The sequence below is a fragment of the Ranitomeya imitator genome, chromosome 10 (assembly GCF_032444005.1).
Source record: "Ranitomeya imitator isolate aRanImi1 chromosome 10, aRanImi1.pri, whole genome shotgun sequence".
NCBI lineage: Eukaryota > Metazoa > Chordata > Amphibia > Anura > Dendrobatidae > Ranitomeya > Ranitomeya imitator.
The window spans coordinates 38,911,652-38,922,316 of record NC_091291.1 but is presented as its reverse complement, the minus strand read 5'-3'; the positions used below and the strand labels follow the sequence as shown (position 1 = coordinate 38,922,316).

Genomic DNA, 10,665 nt, shown 5'->3' with positions numbered 1-10,665 from the left:
AGTTTTGTCTCCTCCAATCACGATGTGGGATGTTGTCATGTGACGTAGACGTCTGCGTAATCGTAATGTGTCGCCTAGAAGGGGGAGACTGCCGCCATGTTGGTGGGGTGTGTAAACAGCTTATGGATTTGCTGCTGGTTTCCAGTTGTCATGAATGCTTGCAATTTTACCTATTACCCCCCCCCCCCAGTATGAGGACATTTGAGGCAATAATACCAAATATGTTGATTTATAATTAACTTATTTTCAGATTTTATGTACCATATTTTTCGGTCTATAAGATGCACTTTTCACCCCCAAAATTGGGAGGAAAATGGGGGGGTGCGTCTTACAATGCGAACACACTTACCGGGGGGTTGTGTCAGAGGTGTGGTGATGTGGAGTTCACCTGAGCAGGTGCACTCCGCACCGCCGTCTCCGGACCCACAGCAAAGCACCCCGGGACTGCAGCATTGCCCCACTTCTGCCGCCGGCTTCCTGAGGAAGGGACCCTGCCTTCTGTGACCCCGCTCTACCGACGCCGGCTCTCAGGTAAGATACCTTAAATTTAGACAATAAGACGGACCCCCATCTTATAAAAATCTTTTTTCTATTTTCCACCCCAAAATTTTGGGTACGTCTTATGGTCCGGTGCGTCTTATAGGGAAAATACTAAAACCCTATGTGTCATATTTGTCTATACCTATGCCTATGGTAGATTTTACCTATGCCTATGGTAGATTTTTTACAGTGTGCGGGAAATCAGCGATTCCGCAAAATTAATGAATGTTTCGCGGAAAAAAATCGCAACATTTGCACAAGTTTTGCGGATTACATTGAAATTATTGGAAACCATATGTAAGCGTTTTTTTCACGTTTATCGCGTTTTTATAGCAAAAAAAAAGCGAAAAATACTGAACGTGTGCACATAGCCTTACAACTCCCTTCTCTGTGTACCTGACCTGAGAGAGGGAGGGGGATGTTTTGAGTGAGATAATATTAAGGCTAGGTTCTCATTTCGTTTTAGGGTGAGCGCTAACAGACAGCGTTGCACGGCGAAATTAACGCCGTCCAATGCGTCCATTAGCGCTCCCATTGCTAGCAATGTTAAAGCGCATTGCTAGTGCGTGCCATTTTCGGCACGCGCTAGCGATGTGCCGTTCTTTTGTGCTTGCAGCGCCCGAGGTCCGTTCCCCGCTCTCGCAGATCAGGGATCTGCACTAGTGGGGACGTTTCACGCGACCCCTAAAAAGACATTGCGTTAGCGCAATCCCCTAGCGCTTAGCACTAAACGGATTGCTGTAACGCAATGAGAACCTAGCCTAATATTGTCTACCTTGAGATAGTTTATAAACCCTCCTCTCACACATCCAGTACCCAGCAACCACAGAATGCAGAGTAAGTGGGCATGCTGGCTGGGGCATATCTTAAGGTACCGTCACACTCAGCAACTTTGCATCGAGAACGACAGCGATCCGTGACGTTGCAGCGTCCTGGATAGCGATCTCGTTGTGTTTGATCTGGATCCCGCTGTGCCATCGCTGGTCGTCGCTGAAAGTCCAGAACTTTATTTGGTCGCTAGATCGGCGTGTATCGTCATGTTTGACATCAAAAGCAACGACGCCAGCAACGTTTTACATGGAGCGAGAACAATAAGTGAGTCGCCGTTACGTCACTGGATCGCTCCTGCATCGTTGTGTTTGACGTCTCTACAGCGACCTAAACAGCGACGCTCCAGCGATCGTCTCGTTGTCTATATCGCTGCAGCGTCGCTAATTGTGACGGTACCTTACTGAAGTCAAGCTGCAACACCAGGCTCTCCCATCATCACTTTGGTAAGAATTACGAATAACGGTTTTAAGCTGCTTTTTTTTTTTTTATTGGAATAAGTTCATATTAGTGACAGAAAGTTACTTTCCCAATTTCATTAAGATCTTTTTAAGAATTCAGTCTTTATGCGCCATATTCTGCCATACCTATGCCTATGGTAGTTTTTTTTTTCTAAAGTTGAATTTTTTTAATCTATTTTTCCTTTCCACTTCAGTCTATTTAAAAATAAATTAGCGGAGGTTAAACTTTAATTGCGTTTTCAACAAGGCAAACCCATACATTGCTATATAGTAACTTTACATTTGAAATAAACACCGAATCCCTAAGAAGATCTTGATGAAACTTTCAAAATAAGTTTGTCATTAATATGAACTTTTTCCAGCAAGAAAAACAAAGCTTAAAAATGTAATTCTGTTTTCAACAATGTTAATTCATACATTCCTATATAATAACTTTACATTTCAAATAAACAGTGAATCCCTAAGTAGATCTTTATCGAAAATTTTTGCCTTAAGGTACCTTCACACATAACGATATCGTTAAGGATATCGTTGCAACGTCACGCTTTTTGTGACGTAGCAACGATCCCGCTAACGATCTCATTATTGTGTGACAGAGACCAACGATCAGGCCCCTGCTGGGAGATCGTTGGTCGCTGGGAATGATCAGGAACTTTTTTTGGTTGCTGATCACGCGCTGTCATCGCTGGATCGGTGTGTGTGACGCCGATCCAGCGATGTGTTCACTGGTAACCAGGGTAAATATCGGGTTACTAAGCGCAGGGCCGCTATGGGGGCCAGAAAAATACGGATTATACACGGACCAACAGTGTGACTTGCGAGAAATACGCAGCGGTGTTCTATCGAAAAGCTGGAAATTAAGTGCAGTGTACAGTAAAATCACAGTGACAGGTTAGAAGAGAATAGCTAAAATAAATGTCTATACATAGCATATATATATTTGCGTGTGTGTGTGTATATATATATATAAGAAAAAAAGGAAAACAGCACACAAAAAAGTAGAAAAAAATGGGCTTTAATGCCTGGACAGCGTGGCCAGGCATTAAAGCCCATTTTTTTCTATTTTTTTGTGTGCTGTTTTCCTTTTTTTCTTATATTATTGGAACCACTTGGATACTGGTTTGGAAAGCTTTGCACCGCAAGTTTGGTGATATGATGCTGTTCTAATTTTTTTCTATATATATATATATATATATACACACACACACACACACACACACACACACACACACACACACACACACACACACACACACACACACACACACACACTAGATGGTGGCCCGATTCTAACGCATCGGGTATTCTAGAATATGCATGTCCACGTAGTATATTGCCCAGCCACGTAGTATATTGCCCAGCCACGTAGTATATTGCCCAGCCACGTAGTATATTGCCCAGCCACGTAGTATATTGCCCAGCCACGTAGTATATTGCCCAGCCACGTAGTATATTGCCCAGCCACGTAGTATATTGCCCAGCCACGTAGTATAATGCCCAGCCACGTAGTATATTGCACAGCCCACGTAGTATATTGCCCAGCCACGTACTATATTGCCCAGCCACGTAGTATATTGCCCAGTCACGTAGTATATTGCCCAGTCATGTAGTATATTGCACAGCAACGTAGTATACAGCACAGAGCCACGTAGTATATTGCACAGCCCACGTAGTATACAGCACAGAGCCACGTAGTATATTGCCCAGCCCACGTAGTATATTGCCCAGCCACATAGTATATTGCACAGCGACGTAGTATATTGCCCAGCCACGTAGTATATTGCCCAGCCACGTAGTATAATGCCCAGCCACGTAGTATATTGCCCAGCCCACGTAGTATATTGCCCAGCCACATAGTATATTGCACAGCGACGTAGTATATTGCCCAGCCACGTAGTATATTGCCCAGTCACGTAGCATATTGCACAGCGACGTAGTATACAGCACAGAGCCATGTAGTATATTGGCCAGTCACGTAGTATATTGCCCAGCTACGTAGTATATTGCCCAGTCAGGTTTGTCACATTTTAAAAAATAAATATATACTCACCGTTCTGAGGGCCCCTTGTAGTCCACGGCAGCTTCCGGTCCCAGTGTTGGTATGAGCGCAGGACCTGTGATGACGTTGCGGTCACATGACTGTGACGTCATGGCAGGTCCTTCTCCCATACCATCTTCCAGATGTGCCTTTTCTGGGGTGGCTGGGGGCAGATGTTTTTAGCCAAGGGGGGGCCAATAACCATGGACCCTCTCCAGGCTATTAATATCTGCCCTCAGTCACTGGCTTTACCATTCTGGCGGAGAAAATTGCGCGGGACCCCACACCAATTTTTTCCGCGATTTAACCCTTTAATTTAATAGCTAGAGCGCCCAAATTTTGCACATACACACTACTAACATTAGTAGTGTGGAATATGCTAAAAAATGGTGATATGAGATGGTTTACTGTATGTAAACCAGGTCTCATATCATGTCGGGTTTGGGAAGGAGAAATGAAAAGCCGGTAATTGAATTACCGGCTTTAAAGCTATCTCGTGCTGGATGAAATATTAATATATATACATATATGTGTCTACTGACATATATATATATATATATAATTGTCTAAGGGTCACTTCCGTCTGTCTGTCCTTCTGTCACGGTTATTCATTTGCTGATTGGTCTTGCAAGCTGCTTGTCATGGCCGCCGCAACCAATCAGCGACGGGCACAGTCCAGGAGAAAATGGCCGCTCCTTACTCCCCGCAGTCAGTGCCTGTCGCCCGCATACTCCCATCCGGTCACCGCTAACACAGGGTTAATGCTGGCGGTAACGGACCGCGTTATGCCGCGGGTAACGCACTCCATTACCGCCGCTATTAAGCCTGTGTGTCCCCAACTTTTTACTATTGACGCTGCCTATGCGGCATCAATAGTAAAACATGTAATGTTAAAAATAATAATAATAAAAAAAACCTGCTATACTCACCCTCCGTAGTCGCTCGCGCCGGCCGCCATCTTCCGTTGCAGGTTCCGGTGGCAAAGATGGTATGGGAGAAGGACCTGCTATGACGTCACGGTCATGTGACTGCGACGTCATCACAGGTCCTGCGCTCATACCACTGCTGGGACCCAAAGCTGCCGTGGACTACAAGGGGCCCTCAGAAAGGTGAGTATATATTTATTTTTTAAAATGTGACAAACCTGACTGGGCAATATACTACGTCGCTGGGCAATATACTACGTGACTGGCCAATATACTACATGGCTCTGTGCCGTATACTACGTCGCTGTGCAATATAGTACGTGGCTGGGCAATATACTACGTGGGCTGGGCAATATAGTACGTGGCTGGGCAATATAGTACATGGGCTGGGCAATATAGTACGTGGCTGGCCAATATAGTACATGGGCTGGGCAATATACTACGTGGGCTGGGCAATATAGTACGTGGCTGGGCAATATAGTACATGGGCTGGGCAATATAGTACGTGGCTGGCCAATATAGTACATGGGCTGGGCAATATACTACGTGGACATGCATATTCTAGAATACCCGATGCGTTATAATCGGGCCACCATCGTGTGTGTGTGTGTATATATATATATATATATATATATATATATATATATATACCTATTCTATGTGTACACATTTATTCTACCTATTCTTCTGTAAGCTGTCAGTGTGATTTTACTGTACACCGCACTGAATTACCGGCTTTTCTCTCTAACAGCGCTGCGTATTTCTCGCAAGTCACACTGCTGGTCCGTGTGTAATCCGTATTTTTCTGGCCCCCATAGACTTTCATTGGCGTATTTTTTGCGCAATACGGTGACAAACGCAGCATGCTGCGATTTTCTACGGCCGTAAAAAGCCGAATAATACGGATCAGTAAAATACGGCAGATAGGAGCAGGGGCATAGAGAATCATTGTGCCGTATTTTCTGCACCTCTCATACGTCCGTAAAACTCGCCAGTGTGAGGCCGGCCTAAGGCAAAAATTTTCGATAAAGATCTACTTAGGGATTCACTGTTTATTTGAAATGTAAAGTTATTGTATAGGAATGTATGAATTAACATTGTTGAAAACAGAATTACATTTTTAAGCTTTGTTTTTCTTGCTGGAAAAAGTTCATATTAATGACAAACTTATTTTGAAAGTTTCAGCAAGATCTTCTTAGGGATTCAGTGTTTATTTCAAATGTAAAGTTACTATATAGAAATGTATGGGTTTGCCTTGTTGAAAACGCAATTAAAGTTTAACCTCCATTAATTTATTTTTAAATAGAGTGAAATGGAAAGGAAAAATAGATTCAAAAAATTCAACTTTAGAAAAAAAAAACTACCATATGCATAGGTATGGCAGAATATGGCGCATAAAGACTGAATCCCTAAAAAGATCTTAATGAAACTTGGAAGATAACGTCGTTGTACTAATATGAACTAATTCCAATAAAAAAAACGGAGCTCAAAACCGTTTTTCCGTTTCCAACCGTCATAACACACTAGGCATAGGTATGGCAGAATATGGCGCATAAAGACTGAATCCCTAAAAAGATCTTAATGAAACTTGGAAGATAACGTTCTTGTACTAATATGAACATATTCCAATAAAAAAAACGGAGCTCAAAACCGTTATTCCGTTTCCAACCGTGATAACACACTAGGCATAGGTATGGCAGAAAATGGCGCATAAAGACTATATCCCTAAAAAGATCCTAATGAAACTTGGAAGATAACGTTGTTGTACTAATATGAACTAATTCCAATAAAAAAAAACGGAGCTCAAAACCGTTATTCCGTTTCCAACCGTGATAACACTGTAGGCATAGGTATGGCAGAATATGGCGCATAAAGACTGAATCCCTAAAAAGATCCTAATGAAACTTGGAAGATAACGTCGTTGTACTAATATGAACTTATTCCAATAAAAAAAACGGAGCTCAAAACCGTTTTTCCGTTTCCAACCATGATAACACACTAGGCATAGGTATGGAAGAATATGGCGCATAAAGACTGAATCCCTAAAAAGATCTTAATGAAACTTTGAAGATAACGTCGTTGTACTAATATGAACTTATTCAAAAAAAAAAACGGAGCTCAAAACCGTTATTCCGTTTCAACCGTCATAACACACTAGGCATAGGTATGGCAGAAAATGGCGCATAAAGACTGAATCCCTAAAAATATCCTAATGAAACTTGGAAGATAACGTTGTTGTACTAATATGAACTTATTCCAATAAAAAAACCGGAGCTCAAAACCGTTATTCCGTTTCCAAAAAATGTTACCCCTACATTCATGTATTGCAACTTTATGTCAAATAAATACATATGTAAATAAATTGGTTACTCTGCTTCAAATGGAGTGAAGTGGAAAGGAAAACTAAATTAAGAAAATGAAACGGTAAAAAAAAATCTAAAATAGGCATATGTATAGATGAATAGACTAAAATATCTACCATAGGCATAGGTAAATTTGGCACATAGGGTTTTAGTATGCACCGTCTTATAGTCAGAAAAATACGGTATTTGAAAAATGAAAGTACTGTGACCTCCCCCTTACAGACATTTCTGTTGTGCACCTGACATGTAATATATCCAAAGTGAAAAATACCAAGAAACATCTTTGTGGTACATGAATAATATGTGTGAGCATACAGAAACAAACCACAAGCCTATAATTACCATTAATCAAAGTAAAGGGGTCCTAATGATTCCATTCCATTCATCAGTCTAATTATTATTTGCAGTTTTTGCTCAATATAGATATAGGACCCCATAAAAATGATTTATGGTTATAAATAAGTGCAGAAGGAAGTATAACTTTCACCTTATTAGTGTGAACATAACCCTCCCATGCCTCTTATGAAGAGAGTCCCTTAGGACCATCAAAATACCTGTAAATTGATATTTTCACCAGGATGGGCAGTTATTGCGTCCCACCACCCCGACGTGCGTTTTGCCGCCAGCTTCTTCCAGTGGTGTGCAGTGGTGTAACTAGAGTCGTAAAATATAACTTTTAATTAATCACGTTAAAACTCTCAAAAATACCTAAAATTAGTATTAGATTATATTCAAAATTTGTAAGGGTCACCCACAAAATTGACAGGAAAGGGAACTATCAAACCCTAGAATTCCCTTAGGTGTCCCTACCTGTCAGCGGAGGTTTGGGATATTAGACATAGATTTGTTGGATTTCAGGCTTCTTATGTATGCAATAAACTATGCTTCCAGGATTTTAGTATAGTTTACATTAGTGCTAGGTGTTTAGTAGGGTCCTGAGTGATATTTGACGTGCAGCGGGGCGCCATATCGCAAACATTTGGGCGCCATCAGGTAGGGACACCTTAGGGAATTTTAGGCTTTCATAGTTCCCTTGTACTGTAGCCTGTCAATTTTTGGGTGACCGTTACATATTTTGTATATAATCTCACACACACCCTAAACTACGGTAATTTTAGGTATTTTTGAGGGCATTTTTGTTTCTGGATTTGCAATTGATTGGGGCCTTTAGTACCTGAAACACATAGATGTTGCTGCCATTGAAGTTTTATGAATGTTACCCGCATTTTATCCACTTACTAATCACAACTTACTTTATCACAATCTAATTTCCCTAGCAGTATGTCTTTGCAGTTTGGGAGGAAACCAGAGAATCCGGAGGAAACTCACCCAAACACGGTAAGAACATACAAACTCCTTGCAGATGTTGTCCTTGGTGGGATTTGATCCCAGGAACCCAGTTCTACAAAGCAACCGTGCTAGCCACTGAGCCACCGTGCTAACCACTGAGCCACCGTGCTAACCACTGAGCCACCGTGCTAACCACTGAGCCACCGTGCTAACCACTGAGCCACCGTACTAACCACTGATCCACCGTACTAACCACTGAGCCACCGTACTAACCACTGAGCCACCGCGTTAACCACTGAGCCACCGCGCTAACCACTGAGCCACCGTGCTAACCACTGAGCCACCGTGCTAACCACTGAGCCACCGTGCTAACCACTGAGCCACCGTACTAACCACTGAGCCACCGTATTAACCACTGAGCCACCGTGCTAACCACTGAGCCACCGCGCTAACCACTGAGCCACCGCGTTAACCACTGAGCCACCGTGCTAACCACTGAGCCACAGCGCTAACCACTGAGCCACCGCGCTAACCACTGAGCCACCGTGCTGCCCTTGTGTTATAGTTCTAATAACAACTACGTCCCCCCAAAAGCCCTCATCTATCTTTATTGACGTAGTAACAAAATTCCTGTCCCCCAGCTGCAGTTTGTTTAAAAAACAATAACTGTCCTTTAGTCACCCTCCCCAGGTCCATCATTGAGTCTCCCAATGTATATGATTGTCTGCAGTGCTGACGTCATTGCTGACAGCTGAGATCAGCGGCTTTGACCGATTTGACAGCACAAGCTGCTAAGGAGTTGTTGACGGTGCTGCAGACAATGGCAGACAGCCCCGAAGACTCAAATCTGGACTCGGGGAGGGTGAGTAAAGCCAATTTCCCTTTTTAAACATGTATGTATTTGCTATTTATTTAGCATTTTGTGCAAGTGCAGATTATACTACTATTTCTGGATTTGCATAATTAATATTCCTATGAATGATGAATTACAGAAATTCGTCGTGTTGCTGCCACCGAAAGTGGCAGAGAGACAGGTTTCAGAGCCTCGGGACGTTTGCCGTCACATTACCTGTGATTGTTTGGGAGACGTCTGAACCCAGTTATGATGTTTTGCTTCATCTTACTGGAACCGAGCAAATAACGAGTGACTCATTAACAACACATGCGGGAAAGCAGTAAGACTCTCGGCTCCTTCTCTATCACTGTGTGCTTTATGTTTCCATATTAGTGACACCATTTATTGTCTCGTTTCTCACAGCGTTGATTCACACTATAAACGTCTTACCGCTGTACTATTAGCTAATCCGTGACTATTCTGCCGTCCTTCCCTACACATCCCTTATATGTACACTTCCTGTTAGCAGCAATGCCATAAAATGTGGAGTTATTGCTAATGATTACATGATGGCGTGTCACTGTATCAGCGCTGAATGTTCTGTCCACAGGTGCTTCCTGTTTACATGGTCTTTGCCTTCAGATTTGATAAATAATGTTATAAATCATCTTAAAACTTTATTAATGATACTCGCCTTTTTTGGCTCTGCGCCCCCCATCACTGGCGGCTGACTCCCTCTACTCCCATGCATGCTGGGTTACCTTGACGCACATGTAAGGTGCCCAGGGCGGTATCCGTGGGTGAGCTGCTGCTCACCCCACAAATATAGTGTCCCAGTCCATATGTGTTGTGCTGTGAAGTTTGCTTTGCACTCACTTGTAGGCCAGAGGCCTCCGCTGTATCCGCATCCTGAGGTCCAGCACCAGCCGCACACACCATGGCACTCTCCGTTCATTCGAACAAATTCAACTTTAATGGACAGTTCAGTTACATCAGTCTTTAACACGCAGTATCGGGCACAGCACCCTCCAGTTCCATCAACGCAGTACATGTCAAGCTCTTGCTTACGTTCAGCTTGGACTTTTCCTACGCTTGATCCTCCTCTCAGCCCCAGGGATTTCCTGTCCCGAACCACAGCACTCAAGAGATCCATTACACTTCCCTCACACGTTTCCTCAGTATAGAAGGGATTAAGGCACACTCTTCAGTGCCTAGTTCGGTTCGTAGGCCCTGAACGTTACAGGAATTTCCACAGGATGCTGCCAGAATGATATGTACTCCACTTGCCTCCAGCCCACAGCAGCTTGAACATGAACTTCAAACAAACCATACACTTTCACTAACTCAACCAGAGATGCTTTCCTCTTTGTTCACTCCTCTCCAA

The 10,665-nt window shown here is 43.0% G+C and overlaps 1 long non-coding RNA gene across 1 annotated transcript in view; it reads left to right on the top strand.

Annotated features, from left to right (window-relative positions):
* The first annotated feature begins 80 nt into the window (after positions 1-80).
* LOC138651139 (uncharacterized) overlaps positions 81-10,665 on the top strand; it is a 31,699-nt gene continuing 21,114 nt past the window's right edge. The window contains exons 1-2 of the long non-coding RNA XR_011315442.1: positions 81-531; positions 8,434-8,494. This is a non-coding gene — a long non-coding RNA (uncharacterized lncRNA). The remainder of the gene's footprint in view (positions 532-8,433; positions 8,495-10,665) is intronic.